The following is a 14,196-nucleotide window of genomic DNA, read 5'->3' as shown; positions in this document are numbered from 1 at the left end:
AACAGTGCGTGGTGCAACGACGGGATTTGTAGGCACCTTTTGCTCTCATCATTGCTGGCGTCCGTCTCCACAAAATGCGTCGGAGCGCGCCGTTCTATATAACGTGAGAGAGTGGATTTTTTGCAGTTGTCGTCAGTTAACCGTGGGTGGCTGCTGCGTTCGCTGGAAAGAGCGCTGCCGTCGTTATCCGGTGTGGTCTAGTGGCTAGGATACCTGGCTCTCACCCAGGAGGCCCGGGTTCGATTCCCGGTACCGGAATTGCGCGTTTTTATTGCTCCTCTTATGCGACTTGTCTCGACTTTGCTCGACTGACGCTACGCTGACGCGTGCACAAAGCTACGTTAAGTATGACTCGCGGCAACACCTGACGGCGAGAGAGATGCGGCGTCTATCCACTTGTTATCGAGCCACATACCGGTACCTGTAGTCAAGAGGCTTGGAGGACTGCAAGACATTGCCACGGAGGTGAATGCAGCTAACCACTGTAGTTAGTGTCCTGACAGCGCAGGCACGTTCATTTGCTCGTATACATGTGATGGAGACCGTGTCTGACACTGCTGTGGCGTACACCTTGGCCTAGGCTTTGCTGGGTATCGCCACTTGCATTCGAGCCAGCTGCCTTCGCGGGCGCCTCCGTGGCCATGGCCGTGATCGTCTAGTGGTTAGGACATTGCGTTGTGGCCGCAATAACCCAGGTTCGAATCCTGGTCACGGCAATTTTGAAAGTTTTGCCTTGCTGCCGTTGCAATGACGAGTACTCGAAATGACAGTACTCTCTTGATTTTTTCACTCGTGTTCCGTAGGCCGCAGTTTGCCCTACCACTTCATCCCCAGCACGTAATGTCGCCCCACTGAGCGCAGACGTCCGCTGCTCTCTGTAGTCGAAAAGGGCAGTTGTTTGAAGTGCGATGGGTGAGCAGCCAGTCCCAGCAGAACAGGAAGCTGTGGCGTGCACTGTTTGTACAAATGCTAGGAACACTGGCGCACCAAGCAGCGCATGTAGGCGTGGCCGAGCGCTTTAAGGCGCTGGTTTAAGGCACCAGTCTCTCTGTAGGCGCGGTTTCGAATCCCGTAGCTGCCGGGGGTTTTGCTGCGATCGCGTTAACCTGCCGCTTTTTCTTCAAGTGTAACCTCCTTGAGCTCACAAAATGTTTGATACATGGAGCATTCTAGCTCCGCCTGACAGTTACAGCTACGATACTTTAGTGGTTACGGAAAGCCCAGGTTCGAAACCTGGTCACGGCACGAAAACGTCTCTTGACGCTGTCTCCTTAACTGCGACAGCTACAGACAAGTGGCGTCGCTACCATACGGCGGGCACGGCTTTTTCTTGCTGTGGATGGCCTAAAGAGACGCTTCCAGTGGGAGAGCAGTGGAAATACATGGCACGGCGATTGCCAAGATACTTCCATTTCGAAGTGATCTTTGTAGTACAAAGGAAACGTTTTGCGGCTGCTGCTCCCATGGTAACGTGGCCGAGCGGTCTAAGGCGCTGGTTTTAGGCACCAGTCTCTTCGGAGGCGTGGGTTCGAATCCCACCGTTGCCACTTTTTACGTCTCATTTTTGTGCCGTTGCGGTGTGTTCTCGTGGGGTGGGACGCAGCTCTTGTGACGCGCGTGTTGTGTAGGTAGCGTGGCCGAGCGGTCTAAGGCGCTGGTTTCAGGGCACCATTCTCTTCGGAGGCGTGGGTTCCAATCCACAGCTGCCAAACGTGTAATGTTCCCTGTGTCGAAGGCAGATGCACTCGTTGCCCGCAAAGGAAACAGCACAACAAGGCGTGAGCGTCTGCTTGGTGAATTGTCGTAGAACAGTGCGTGGTGCAACGACGGGATTTGTAGGCACCTTTTGCTCTCATCATTGCTGGCGTCCGTCTCCACAAAATGCGTCCGGAGCGCGCCGTTCTATATAACGTGAGAGAGTGGATTTTTTGCAGTTGTCGTCAGTTAACCGTGGGTGGCTGCTGCGTTCGCTGGAAAGAGCGCTGCCGTCGTTATCCGGTGTGGTCTAGTGGCTAGGATACCTGGCTCTCACCCAGGAGGCCCGGGTTCGATCCCGGTACCGGAATTGCGCGTTTTTATTGCTCCTCTTATGCGACTTGTCTCGACTTTGCTCGACTGACGCTACGCTGACGCGTGCACAAAGCTACGTTAAGTATGACTCGCGGCAACACCTGACGGCGAGAGAGATGCGGCGTCTATCCACTTGTTATCGAGCCACATACCGGTACCTGTAGTCAAGAGGCTTGGAGGACTGCAAGACATTGCCACGGAGGTGAATGCAGCTAACCACTGTAGTTAGTGTCCTGACAGCGCAGGCACGTTCATTTGCTCGTATACATGTGATGGAGACCGTGTCTGACACTGCTGTGGCGTACACCTTGGCCTAGGCTTTGCTGGGTATCGCCACTTGCATTCGAGCCAGCTGCCTTCGCGGGCGCCTCCGTGGCCATGGCCGTGATCGTCTAGTGGTTAGGACATTGCGTTGTGGCCGCAATAACCCAGGTTCGAATCCTGGTCACGGCAATTTTGAAAGTTTTGCCTTGCTGCCGTTGCAATGACGAGTACTCGAAATGACAGTACTCTCTTGATTTTTTCACTCGTGTTCCGTAGGCCGCAGTTTGCCCTACCACTTCATCCCCAGCACGTAATGTCGCCCCACTGAGCGCAGACGTCCGCTGCTCTCTGTAGTCGAAAAGGGCAGTTGTTTGAAGTGCGATGGGTGAGCAGCCAGTCCCAGCAGAACAGGAAGCTGTGGCGTGCACTGTTTGTACAAATGCTAGGAACACTGGCGCACCAAGCAGCGCATGTAGCGTGGCCGAGCGCTTTAAGGCGCTGGTTTAAGGCACCAGTCTCTCTGTAGGCGCGGTTTCGAATCCCGTAGCTGCCGGGGGTTTTGCTGCGATCGCGTTAACCTGCCGCTTTTTCTTCAAGTGTAACCTCCTTGAGCTCACAAAATGTTTGATACATGGAGCATTCTAGCTCCGCCTGACAGTTACAGCTACGATACTTTAGTGGTTACGGAAAGCCCAGGTTCGAAACCTGGTCACGGCACGAAAACGTCTCTTGACGCTGTCTCCTTAACTGCGACAGCTACAGACAAGTGGCGTCGCTACCATACGGCGGGCACGGCTTTTTCTTGCTGTGGATGGCCTAAAGAGACGCTTCCAGTGGGAGAGCAGTGGAAATACATGGCACGGCGATTGCCAAGATACTTCCATTTCGAAGTGATCTTTGTAGTACAAAGGAAACGTTTTGCGGCTGCTGCTCCCATGGTAACGTGGCCGAGCGGTCTAAGGCGCTGGTTTTAGGCACCAGTCTCTTCGGAGGCGTGGGTTCGAATCCCACCGTTGCCACTTTTTACGTCTCATTTTTGTGCCGTTGCGGTGTGTTCTCGTGGGGTGGGACGCAGCTCTTGTGACGCGCGTGTTGTGTAGGTAGCGTGGCCGAGCGGTCTAAGGCGCTGGTTTCAGGCACCATTCTCTTCGGAGGCGTGGGTTCCAATCCCACAGCTGCCAAACGTGTAATGTTCCCTGTGTCGAAGGCAGATGCACTCGTTGCCCGCAAAGGAAACAGCACAACAAGGCGTGAGCGTCTGCTTGGTGAATTGTCGTAGAACAGTGCGTGGTGCAACGACGGGATTTGTAGGCACCTTTTGCTCTCATCATTGCTGGCGTCCGTCTCCACAAAATGCGTCCGGAGCGCGCCGTTCTATATAACGTGAGAGAGTGGATTTTTTGCAGTTGTCGTCAGTTAACCGTGGGTGGCTGCTGCGTTCGCTGGAAAGAGCGCTGCCGTCGTTATCCGGTGTGGTCTAGTGGCTAGGATACCTGGCTCTCACCCAGGAGGCCCGGGTTCGATTCCCGGTACCGGAATTGCGCGTTTTTATTGCTCCTCTTATGCGACTTGTCTCGACTTTGCTCGACTGACGCTACGCTGACGCGTGCACAAAGCTACGTTAAGTATGACTCGCGGCAACACCTGACGGCGAGAGAGAGATGCGGCGTCTATCCACTTGTTATCGAGCCACATACCGGTACCTGTAGTCAAGAGGCTTGGAGGACTGCAAGACATTGCCACGGAGGTGAATGCAGCTAACCACTGTAGTTAGTGTCCTGACAGCGCAGGCACGTTCATTTGCTCGTATACATGTGATGGAGACCGTGTCTGACACTGCTGTGGCGTACACCTTGGCCTAGGCTTTGCTGGGTATCGCCACTTGCATTCGAGCCAGCTGCCTTCGCGGGCGCCTCCGTGGCCATGGCCGTGATCGTCTAGTGGTTAGGACATTGCGTTGTGGCCGCAATAACCCAGGTTCGAATCCTGGTCACGGCAATTTTGAAAGTTTTGCCTTGCTGCCGTTGCAATGACGAGTACTCGAAATGACAGTACTCTCTTGATTTTTTCACTCGTGTTCCGTAGGCCGCAGTTTGCCCTACCACTTCATCCCCAGCACGTAATGTCGCCCCACTGAGCGCAGACGTCCGCTGCTCTCTGTAGTCGAAAAGGGCAGTTGTTTGAAGTGCGATGGGTGAGCAGCCAGTCCCAGCAGAACAGGAAGCTGTGGCGTGCACTGTTTGTACAAATGCTAGGAACACTGGCGCACCAAGCAGCGCATGTAGCGTGGCCGAGCGCTTTAAGGCGCTGGTTTAAGGCACCAGTCTCTCTGTAGGCGCGGTTTCGAATCCCGTAGCTGCCGGGGGTTTTGCTGCGATCGCGTTAACCTGCCGCTTTTTCTTCAAGTGTAACCTCCTTGAGCTCACAAAATGTTTGATACATGGAGCATTCTAGCTCCGCCTGACAGTTACAGCTACGATACTTTAGTGGTTACGGAAAGCCCAGGTTCGAAACCTGGTCACGGCACGAAAACGTCTCTTGACGCTGTCTCCTTAACTGCGACAGCTACAGACAAGTGGCGTCGCTACCATACGGCGGGCACGGCTTTTTCTTGCTGTGGATGGCCTAAAGAGACGCTTCCAGTGGGAGAGCAGTGGAAATACATGGCACGGCGATTGCCAAGATACTTCCATTTCGAAGTGATCTTTGTAGTACAAAGGAAACGTTTTGCGGCTGCTGCTCCCATGGTAACGTGGCCGAGCGGTCTAAGGCGCTGGTTTTAGGCACCAGTCTCTTCGGAGGCGTGGGTTCGAATCCCACCGTTGCCACTTTTTACGTCTCATTTTGTGCCGTTGCGGTGTGTTCTCGTGGGGTGGGACGCAGCTCTTGTGACGCGCGTGTTGTGTAGGTAGCGTGGCCGAGCGGTCTAAGGCGCTGGTTTCAGGCACCATTCTCTTCGGAGGCGTGGGTTCCAATCCCACAGCTGCCAAACGTGTAATGTTCCTGTGTCGAAGGCAGATGCACTCGTTGCCCGCAAAGGAAACAGCACAACAAGGCGTGAGCGTCTGCTTGGTGAATTGTCGTAGAACAGTGCGTGGTGCAACGACGGGATTTGTAGGCACCTTTTGCTCTCATCATTGCTGGCGTCCGTCTCCACAAAATGCGTCCGGAGCGCGCCGTTCTATATAACGTGAGAGAGTGGATTTTTTGCAGTTGTCGTCAGTTAACCGTGGGTGGCTGCTGCGTTCGCTGGAAAGAGCGCTGCCGTCGTTATCCGGTGTGGTCTAGTGGCTAGGATACCTGGCTCTCACCCAGGAGGCCCGGGTTCGATTCCCGGTACCGGAATTGCGCGTTTTTATTGCTCTCTTATGCGACTTGTCTCGACTTTGCTCGACTGACGCTACGCTGACGCGTGCACAAAGCTACGTTAAGTATGACTCGCGGCAACACCTGACGGCGAGAGAGATGCGGCGTCTATCCACTTGTTATCGAGCCACATACCGGTACCTGTAGTCAAGAGGCTTGGAGGACTGCAAGACATTGCCACGGAGGTGAATGCAGCTAACCACTGTAGTTAGTGTCCTGACAGCGCAGGCACGTTCATTTGCTCGTATACATGTGATGGAGACCGTGTCTGACACTGCTGTGGCGTACACCTTGGCCTAGGCTTTGCTGGGTATCGCCACTTGCATTCGAGCCAGCTGCCTTCGCGGGCGCCTCCGTGGCCATGGCCGTGATCGTCTAGTGGTTAGGACATTGCGTTGTGGCCGCAATAACCCAGGTTCGAATCCTGGTCACGGCAATTTTGAAAGTTTTGCCTTGCTGCCGTTGCAATGACGAGTACTCGAAATGACAGTACTCTCTTGATTTTTTCACTCGTGTTCCGTAGGCCGCAGTTTGCCCTACCACTTCATCCCCAGCACGTAATGTCGCCCCACTGAGCGCAGACGTCCGCTGCTCTCTGTAGTCGAAAAGGGCAGTTGTTTGAAGTGCGATGGGTGAGCAGCCAGTCCCAGCAGAACAGGAAGCTGTGGCGTGCACTGTTTGTACAAATGCTAGGAACACTGGCGCACCAAGCAGCGCATGTAGCGTGGCCGAGCGCTTTAAGGCGCTGGTTTAAGGCACCAGTCTCTCTGTAGGCGCGGTTTCGAATCCCGTAGCTGCCGGGGGTTTTGCTGCGATCGCGTTAACCTGCCGCTTTTTCTTCAAGTGTAACCTCCTTGAGCTCACAAAATGTTTGATACATGGAGCATTCTAGCTCCGCCTGACAGTTACAGCTACGATACTTTAGTGGTTACGGAAAGCCCAGGTTCGAAACCTGGTCACGGCACGAAAACGTCTCTTGACGCTGTCTCCTTAACTGCGACAGCTACAGACAAGTGGCGTCGCTACCATACGGCGGGCACGGCTTTTTCTTGCTGTGGATGGCCTAAAGAGACGCTTCCAGTGGGAGAGCAGTGGAAATACATGGCACGGCGATTGCCAAGATACTTCCATTTCGAAGTGATCTTTGTAGTACAAAGGAAACGTTTTGCGGCTGCTGCTCCCATGGTAACGTGGCCGAGCGGTCTAAGGCGCTGGTTTTAGGCACCAGTCTCTTCGGAGGCGTGGGTTCGAATCCCACCGTTGCCACTTTTTACGTCTCATTTTTGTGCCGTTGCGGTGTGTTCTCGTGGGGTGGGACGCAGCTCTTGTGACGCGCGTGTTGTGTAGGTAGCGTGGCCGAGCGGTCTAAGGCGCTGGTTTCAGGCACCATTCTCTTCGGAGGCGTGGGTTCCAATCCCACAGCTGCCAAACGTGTAATGTTCCCTGTGTCGAAGGCAGATGCACTCGTTGCCCGCAAAGGAAACAGCACAACAAGGCGTGAGCGTCTGCTTGGTGAATTGTCGTAGAACAGTGCGTGGTGCAACGACGGGATTTGTAGGCACCTTTTGCTCTCATCATTGCTGGCGTCCGTCTCCACAAAATGCGTCCGGAGCGCGCCGTTCTATATAACGTGAGAGAGTGGATTTTTTGCAGTTGTCGTCAGTTAACCGTGGGTGGCTGCTGCGTTCGCTGGAAAGAGCGCTGCCGTCGTTATCCGGTGTGGTCTAGTGGCTAGGATACCTGGCTCTCACCCAGGAGGCCCGGGTTCGATTCCCGGTACCGGAATTGCGCGTTTTTATTGCTCCTCTTATGCGACTTGTCTCGACTTTGCTCGACTGACGCTACGCTGACGCGTGCACAAAGCTACGTTAAGTATGACTCGCGGCAACACCTGACGGCGAGAGAGATGCGGCGTCTATCCACTTGTTATCGAGCCACATACCGGTACCTGTAGTCAAGAGGCTTGGAGGACTGCAAGACATTGCCACGGAGGTGAATGCAGCTAACCACTGTAGTTAGTGTCCTGACAGCGCAGGCACGTTCATTTGCTCGTATACATGTGATGGAGACCGTGTCTGACACTGCTGTGGCGTACACCTTGGCCTAGGCTTTGCTGGGTATCGCCACTTGCATTCGAGCCAGCTGCCTTCGCGGGCGCCTCCGTGGCCATGGCCGTGATCGTCTAGTGGTTAGGACATTGCGTTGTGGCCGCAATAACCCAGGTTCGAATCCTGGTCACGGCAATTTTGAAAGTTTTGCCTTGCTGCCGTTGCAATGACGAGTACTCGAAATGACAGTACTCTCTTGATTTTTTCACTCGTGTTCCGTAGGCCGCAGTTTGCCCTACCACTTCATCCCCAGCACGTAATGTCGCCCCACTGAGCGCAGACGTCCGCTGCTCTCTGTAGTCGAAAAGGGCAGTTGTTTGAAGTGCGATGGGTGAGCAGCCAGTCCCAGCAGAACAGGAAGCTGTGGCGTGCACTGTTTGTACAAATGCTAGGAACACTGGCGCACCAAGCAGCGCATGTAGCGTGGCCGAGCGCTTTAAGGCGCTGGTTTAAGGCACCAGTCTCTCTGTAGGCGCGGTTTCGAATCCCGTAGCTGCCGGGGGTTTTGCTGCGATCGCGTTAACCTGCCGCTTTTTCTTCAAGTGTAACCTCCTTGAGCTCACAAAATGTTTGATACATGGAGCATTCTAGCTCCGCCTGACAGTTACAGCTACGATACTTTAGTGGTTACGGAAAGCCCAGGTTCGAAACCTGGTCACGGCACGAAAACGTCTCTTGACGCTGTCTCCTTAACTGCGACAGCTACAGACAAGTGGCGTCGCTACCATACGGCGGGCACGGCTTTTTCTTGCTGTGGATGGCCTAAAGAGACGCTTCCAGTGGGAGAGCAGTGGAAATACATGGCACGGCGATTGCCAAGATACTTCCATTTCGAAGTGATCTTTGTAGTACAAAGGAAACGTTTTGCGGCTGCTGCTCCCATGGTAACGTGGCCGAGCGGTCTAAGGCGCTGGTTTTAGGCACCAGTCTCTTCGGAGGCGTGGGTTCGAATCCCACCGTTGCCACTTTTTACGTCTCATTTTTGTGCCGTTGCGGTGTGTTCTCGTGGGGTGGGACGCAGCTCTTGTGACGCGCGTGTTGTGTAGGTAGCGTGGCCGAGCGGTCTAAGGCGCTGGTTTCAGGCACCATTCTCTTCGGAGGCGTGGGTTCCAATCCCACAGCTGCCAAACGTGTAATGTTCCCTGTGTCGAAGGCAGATGCACTCGTTGCCCGCAAAGGAAACAGCACAACAAGGCGTGAGCGTCTGCTTGGTGAATTGTCGTAGAACAGTGCGTGGTGCAACGACGGGATTTGTAGGCACCTTTTGCTCTCATCATTGCTGGCGTCCGTCTCCACAAAATGCGTCCGGAGCGCGCCGTTCTATATAACGTGAGAGAGTGGATTTTTTGCAGTTGTCGTCAGTTAACCGTGGGTGGCTGCTGCGTTCGCTGGAAAGAGCGCTGCCGTCGTTATCCGGTGTGGTCTAGTGGCTAGGATACCTGGCTCTCACCCAGGAGGCCCGGGTTCGATTCCCGGTACCGGAATTGCGCGTTTTTATTGCTCCTCTTATGCGACTTGTCTCGACTTTGCTCGACTGACGCTACGCTGACGCGTGCACAAAGCTACGTTAAGTATGACTCGCGGCAACACCTGACGGCGAGAGAGATGCGGCGTCTATCCACTTGTTATCGAGCCACATACCGGTACCTGTAGTCAAGAGGCTTGGAGGACTGCAAGACATTGCCACGGAGGTGAATGCAGCTAACCACTGTAGTTAGTGTCCTGACAGCGCAGGCACGTTCATTTGCTCGTATACATGTGATGGAGACCGTGTCTGACACTGCTGTGGCGTACACCTTGGCCTAGGCTTTGCTGGGTATCGCCACTTGCATTCGAGCCAGCTGCCTTCGCGGGCGCCTCCGTGGCCATGGCCGTGATCGTCTAGTGGTTAGGACATTGCGTTGTGGCCGCAATAACCCAGGTTCGAATCCTGGTCACGGCAATTTTGAAAGTTTTGCCTTGCTGCCGTTGCAATGACGAGTACTCGAAATGACAGTACTCTCTTGATTTTTTCACTCGTGTTCCGTAGGCCGCAGTTTGCCCTACCACTTCATCCCCAGCACGTAATGTCGCCCCACTGAGCGCAGACGTCCGCTGCTCTCTGTAGTCGAAAAGGGCAGTTGTTTGAAGTGCGATGGGTGAGCAGCCAGTCCCAGCAGAACAGGAAGCTGTGGCGTGCACTGTTTGTACAAATGCTAGGAACACTGGCGCACCAAGCAGCGCATGTAGCGTGGCCGAGCGCTTTAAGGCGCTGGTTTAAGGCACCAGTCTCTCTGTAGGCGCGGTTTCGAATCCCGTAGCTGCCGGGGGTTTTGCTGCGATCGCGTTAACCTGCCGCTTTTTCTTCAAGTGTAACCTCCTTGAGCTCACAAAATGTTTGATACATGGAGCATTCTAGCTCCGCCTGACAGTTACAGCTACGATACTTTAGTGGTTACGGAAAGCCCAGGTTCGAAACCTGGTCACGGCACGAAAACGTCTCTTGACGCTGTCTCCTTAACTGCGACAGCTACAGACAAGTGGCGTCGCTACCATACGGCGGGCACGGCTTTTTCTTGCTGTGGATGGCCTAAAGAGACGCTTCCAGTGGGAGAGCAGTGGAAATACATGGCACGGCGATTGCCAAGATACTTCCATTTCGAAGTGATCTTTGTAGTACAAAGGAAACGTTTTGCGGCTGCTGCTCCCATGGTAACGTGGCCGAGCGGTCTAAGGCGCTGGTTTTAGGCACCAGTCTCTTCGGAGGCGTGGGTTCGAATCCCACCGTTGCCACTTTTTACGTCTCATTTTTGTGCCGTTGCGGTGTGTTCTCGTGGGGTGGGACGCAGCTCTTGTGACGCGCGTGTTGTGTAGGTAGCGTGGCCGAGCGGTCTAAGGCGCTGGTTTCAGGCACCATTCTCTTCGGAGGCGTGGGTTCCAATCCCACAGCTGCCAAACGTGTAATGTTCCCTGTGTCGAAGGCAGATGCACTCGTTGCCCGCAAAGGAAACAGCACAACAAGGCGTGAGCGTCTGCTTGGTGAATTGTCGTAGAACAGTGCGTGGTGCAACGACGGGATTTGTAGGCACCTTTTGCTCTCATCATTGCTGGCGTCCGTCTCCACAAAATGCGTCCGGAGCGCGCCGTTCTATATAACGTGAGAGAGTGGATTTTTTGCAGTTGTCGTCAGTTAACCGTGGGTGGCTGCTGCGTTCGCTGGAAAGAGCGCTGCCGTCGTTATCCGGTGTGGTCTAGTGGCTAGGATACCTGGCTCTCACCCAGGAGGCCCGGGTTCGATTCCCGGTACCGGAATTGCGCGTTTTTATTGCTCCTCTTATGCGACTTGTCTCGACTTTGCTCGACTGACGCTACGCTGACGCGTGCACAAAGCTACGTTAAGTATGACTCGCGGCAACACCTGACGGCGAGAGAGATGCGGCGTCTATCCACTTGTTATCGAGCCACATACCGGTACCTGTAGTCAAGAGGCTTGGAGGACTGCAAGACATTGCCACGGAGGTGAATGCAGCTAACCACTGTAGTTAGTGTCCTGACAGCGCAGGCACGTTCATTTGCTCGTATACATGTGATGGAGACCGTGTCTGACACTGCTGTGGCGTACACCTTGGCCTAGGCTTTGCTGGGTATCGCCACTTGCATTCGAGCCAGCTGCCTTCGCGGGCGCCTCCGTGGCCATGGCCGTGATCGTCTAGTGGTTAGGACATTGCGTTGTGGCCGCAATAACCCAGGTTCGAATCCTGGTCACGGCAATTTTGAAAGTTTTGCCTTGCTGCCGTTGCAATGACGAGTACTCGAAATGACAGTACTCTCTTGATTTTTTCACTCGTGTTCCGTAGGCCGCAGTTTGCCCTACCACTTCATCCCCAGCACGTAATGTCGCCCCACTGAGCGCAGACGTCCGCTGCTCTCTGTAGTCGAAAAGGGCAGTTGTTTGAAGTGCGATGGGTGAGCAGCCAGTCCCAGCAGAACAGGAAGCTGTGGCGTGCACTGTTTGTACAAATGCTAGGAACACTGGCGCACCAAGCAGCGCATGTAGCGTGGCCGAGCGCTTTAAGGCGCTGGTTTAAGGCACCAGTCTCTCTGTAGGCGCGGTTTCGAATCCCGTAGCTGCCGGGGGTTTTGCTGCGATCGCGTTAACCTGCCGCTTTTTCTTCAAGTGTAACCTCCTTGAGCTCACAAAATGTTTGATACATGGAGCATTCTAGCTCCGCCTGACAGTTACAGCTACGATACTTTAGTGGTTACGGAAAGCCCAGGTTCGAAACCTGGTCACGGCACGAAAACGTCTCTTGACGCTGTCTCCTTAACTGCGACAGCTACAGACAAGTGGCGTCGCTACCATACGGCGGGCACGGCTTTTTCTTGCTGTGGATGGCCTAAAGAGACGCTTCCAGTGGGAGAGCAGTGGAAATACATGGCACGGCGATTGCCAAGATACTTCCATTTCGAAGTGATCTTTGTAGTACAAAGGAAACGTTTTGCGGCTGCTGCTCCCATGGTAACGTGGCCGAGCGGTCTAAGGCGCTGGTTTTAGGCACCAGTCTCTTCGGAGGCGTGGGTTCGAATCCCACCGTTGCCACTTTTTACGTCTCATTTTTGTGCCGTTGCGGTGTGTTCTCGTGGGGTGGGACGCAGCTCTTGTGACGCGCGTGTTGTGTAGGTAGCGTGGCCGAGCGGTCTAAGGCGCTGGTTTCAGGCACCATTCTCTTCGGAGGCGTGGGTTCCAATCCCACAGCTGCCAAACGTGTAATGTTCCCTGTGTCGAAGGCAGATGCACTCGTTGCCCGCAAAGGAAACAGCACAACAAGGCGTGAGCGTCTGCTTGGTGAATTGTCGTAGAACAGTGCGTGGTGCAACGACGGGATTTGTAGGCACCTTTTGCTCTCATCATTGCTGGCGTCCGTCTCCACAAAATGCGTCCGGAGCGCGCCGTTCTATATAACGTGAGAGAGTGGATTTTTTGCAGTTGTCGTCAGTTAACCGTGGGTGGCTGCTGCGTTCGCTGGAAAGAGCGCTGCCGTCGTTATCCGGTGTGGTCTAGTGGCTAGGATACCTGGCTCTCACCCAGGAGGCCCGGGTTCGATTCCCGGTACCGGAATTGCGCGTTTTTATTGCTCCTCTTATGCGACTTGTCTCGACTTTGCTCGACTGACGCTACGCTGACGCGTGCACAAAGCTACGTTAAGTATGACTCGCGGCAACACCTGACGGCGAGAGAGATGCGGCGTCTATCCACTTGTTATCGAGCCACATACCGGTACCTGTAGTCAAGAGGCTTGGAGGACTGCAAGACATTGCCACGGAGGTGAATGCAGCTAACCACTGTAGTTAGTGTCCTGACAGCGCAGGCACGTTCATTTGCTCGTATACATGTGATGGAGACCGTGTCTGACACTGCTGTGGCGTACACCTTGGCCTAGGCTTTGCTGGGTATCGCCACTTGCATTCGAGCCAGCTGCCTTCGCGGGCGCCTCCGTGGCCATGGCCGTGATCGTCTAGTGGTTAGGACATTGCGTTGTGGCCGCAATAACCCAGGTTCGAATCCTGGTCACGGCAATTTTGAAAGTTTTGCCTTGCTGCCGTTGCAATGACGAGTACTCGAAATGACAGTACTCTCTTGATTTTTTCACTCGTGTTCCGTAGGCCGCAGTTTGCCCTACCACTTCATCCCCAGCACGTAATGTCGCCCCACTGAGCGCAGACGTCCGCTGCTCTCTGTAGTCGAAAAGGGCAGTTGTTTGAAGTGCGATGGGTGAGCAGCCAGTCCCAGCAGAACAGGAAGCTGTGGCGTGCACTGTTTGTACAAATGCTAGGAACACTGGCGCACCAAGCAGCGCATGTAGCGTGGCCGAGCGCTTTAAGGCGCTGGTTTAAGGCACCAGTCTCTCTGTAGGCGCGGTTTCGAATCCCGTAGCTGCCGGGGGTTTTGCTGCGATCGCGTTAACCTGCCGCTTTTTCTTCAAGTGTAACCTCCTTGAGCTCACAAAATGTTTGATACATGGAGCATTCTAGCTCCGCCTGACAGTTACAGCTACGATACTTTAGTGGTTACGGAAAGCCCAGGTTCGAAACCTGGTCACGGCACGAAAACGTCTCTTGACGCTGTCTCCTTAACTGCGACAGCTACAGACAAGTGGCGTCGCTACCATACGGCGGGCACGGCTTTTTCTTGCTGTGGATGGCCTAAAGAGACGCTTCCAGTGGGAGAGCAGTGGAAATACATGGCACGGCGATTGCCAAGATACTTCCATTTCGAAGTGATCTTTGTAGTACAAAGGAAACGTTTTGCGGCTGCTGCTCCCATGGTAACGTGGCCGAGCGGTCTAAGGCGCTGGTTTTAGGCACCAGTCTCTTCGGAGGCGTGGGTTCGAATCCCACCGTTGCCACT

At 54.4% G+C, this 14,196-nt stretch overlaps 24 non-coding genes across 24 annotated transcripts; all 24 read left to right on the top strand.

The window, feature by feature from the left end:
* Positions 1-186: 186 nt before the first annotated feature.
* On the top strand, positions 187-258 carry Trnae-cuc. Its single transcript has one exon. It is a non-coding gene; the product is annotated as a tRNA-Glu (tRNA).
* A 386-nt stretch (positions 259-644) lies between these two features.
* Trnah-gug lies at positions 645-716 on the top strand. Its single transcript has one exon. It is a non-coding gene; the product is annotated as a tRNA-His (tRNA).
* A 749-nt stretch (positions 717-1,465) lies between these two features.
* Positions 1,466-1,547, top strand: Trnal-uag. Its single transcript has one exon. It is a non-coding gene; the product is annotated as a tRNA-Leu (tRNA).
* A 447-nt stretch (positions 1,548-1,994) lies between these two features.
* Positions 1,995-2,065, top strand: Trnae-cuc. The gene has a single exon. It is a non-coding gene; the product is annotated as a tRNA-Glu (tRNA).
* Positions 2,066-2,451: 386 nt separating this feature from the next.
* Positions 2,452-2,523, top strand: Trnah-gug. Its single transcript has one exon. It is a non-coding gene; the product is annotated as a tRNA-His (tRNA).
* Positions 2,524-3,271: 748 nt separating this feature from the next.
* Positions 3,272-3,353, top strand: Trnal-uag. The gene has a single exon. It is a non-coding gene; the product is annotated as a tRNA-Leu (tRNA).
* Positions 3,354-3,800: 447 nt separating this feature from the next.
* Trnae-cuc lies at positions 3,801-3,872 on the top strand. The gene has a single exon. It is a non-coding gene; the product is annotated as a tRNA-Glu (tRNA).
* Positions 3,873-4,260: 388 nt separating this feature from the next.
* On the top strand, positions 4,261-4,332 carry Trnah-gug. The gene has a single exon. It is a non-coding gene; the product is annotated as a tRNA-His (tRNA).
* Positions 4,333-5,080: 748 nt separating this feature from the next.
* Trnal-uag lies at positions 5,081-5,162 on the top strand. The gene has a single exon. It is a non-coding gene; the product is annotated as a tRNA-Leu (tRNA).
* A 445-nt stretch (positions 5,163-5,607) lies between these two features.
* Trnae-cuc lies at positions 5,608-5,679 on the top strand. The gene has a single exon. It is a non-coding gene; the product is annotated as a tRNA-Glu (tRNA).
* A 385-nt stretch (positions 5,680-6,064) lies between these two features.
* Positions 6,065-6,136, top strand: Trnah-gug. The gene has a single exon. It is a non-coding gene; the product is annotated as a tRNA-His (tRNA).
* A 748-nt stretch (positions 6,137-6,884) lies between these two features.
* On the top strand, positions 6,885-6,966 carry Trnal-uag. The gene has a single exon. It is a non-coding gene; the product is annotated as a tRNA-Leu (tRNA).
* Positions 6,967-7,413: 447 nt separating this feature from the next.
* Trnae-cuc lies at positions 7,414-7,485 on the top strand. The gene has a single exon. It is a non-coding gene; the product is annotated as a tRNA-Glu (tRNA).
* A 386-nt stretch (positions 7,486-7,871) lies between these two features.
* Trnah-gug lies at positions 7,872-7,943 on the top strand. Its single transcript has one exon. It is a non-coding gene; the product is annotated as a tRNA-His (tRNA).
* Positions 7,944-8,691: 748 nt separating this feature from the next.
* Positions 8,692-8,773, top strand: Trnal-uag. Its single transcript has one exon. It is a non-coding gene; the product is annotated as a tRNA-Leu (tRNA).
* Positions 8,774-9,220: 447 nt separating this feature from the next.
* On the top strand, positions 9,221-9,292 carry Trnae-cuc. Its single transcript has one exon. It is a non-coding gene; the product is annotated as a tRNA-Glu (tRNA).
* A 386-nt stretch (positions 9,293-9,678) lies between these two features.
* Positions 9,679-9,750, top strand: Trnah-gug. The gene has a single exon. It is a non-coding gene; the product is annotated as a tRNA-His (tRNA).
* A 748-nt stretch (positions 9,751-10,498) lies between these two features.
* Trnal-uag lies at positions 10,499-10,580 on the top strand. The gene has a single exon. It is a non-coding gene; the product is annotated as a tRNA-Leu (tRNA).
* Positions 10,581-11,027: 447 nt separating this feature from the next.
* On the top strand, positions 11,028-11,099 carry Trnae-cuc. Its single transcript has one exon. It is a non-coding gene; the product is annotated as a tRNA-Glu (tRNA).
* Positions 11,100-11,485: 386 nt separating this feature from the next.
* On the top strand, positions 11,486-11,557 carry Trnah-gug. Its single transcript has one exon. It is a non-coding gene; the product is annotated as a tRNA-His (tRNA).
* A 748-nt stretch (positions 11,558-12,305) lies between these two features.
* On the top strand, positions 12,306-12,387 carry Trnal-uag. Its single transcript has one exon. It is a non-coding gene; the product is annotated as a tRNA-Leu (tRNA).
* Positions 12,388-12,834: 447 nt separating this feature from the next.
* Trnae-cuc lies at positions 12,835-12,906 on the top strand. Its single transcript has one exon. It is a non-coding gene; the product is annotated as a tRNA-Glu (tRNA).
* Positions 12,907-13,292: 386 nt separating this feature from the next.
* Trnah-gug lies at positions 13,293-13,364 on the top strand. Its single transcript has one exon. It is a non-coding gene; the product is annotated as a tRNA-His (tRNA).
* A 748-nt stretch (positions 13,365-14,112) lies between these two features.
* Positions 14,113-14,194, top strand: Trnal-uag. The gene has a single exon. It is a non-coding gene; the product is annotated as a tRNA-Leu (tRNA).
* The last annotated feature ends 2 nt before the right edge of the window (positions 14,195-14,196 follow it).

This window comes from Schistocerca americana, unplaced genomic scaffold (assembly GCF_021461395.2).
Source record: "Schistocerca americana isolate TAMUIC-IGC-003095 unplaced genomic scaffold, iqSchAmer2.1 HiC_scaffold_1172, whole genome shotgun sequence".
In the NCBI taxonomy this organism is placed as follows: domain Eukaryota; kingdom Metazoa; phylum Arthropoda; class Insecta; order Orthoptera; family Acrididae; genus Schistocerca; species Schistocerca americana.
Note: the sequence above shows the minus strand (reverse complement) of the source record. Positions and strands in the feature narration are given on the sequence as shown.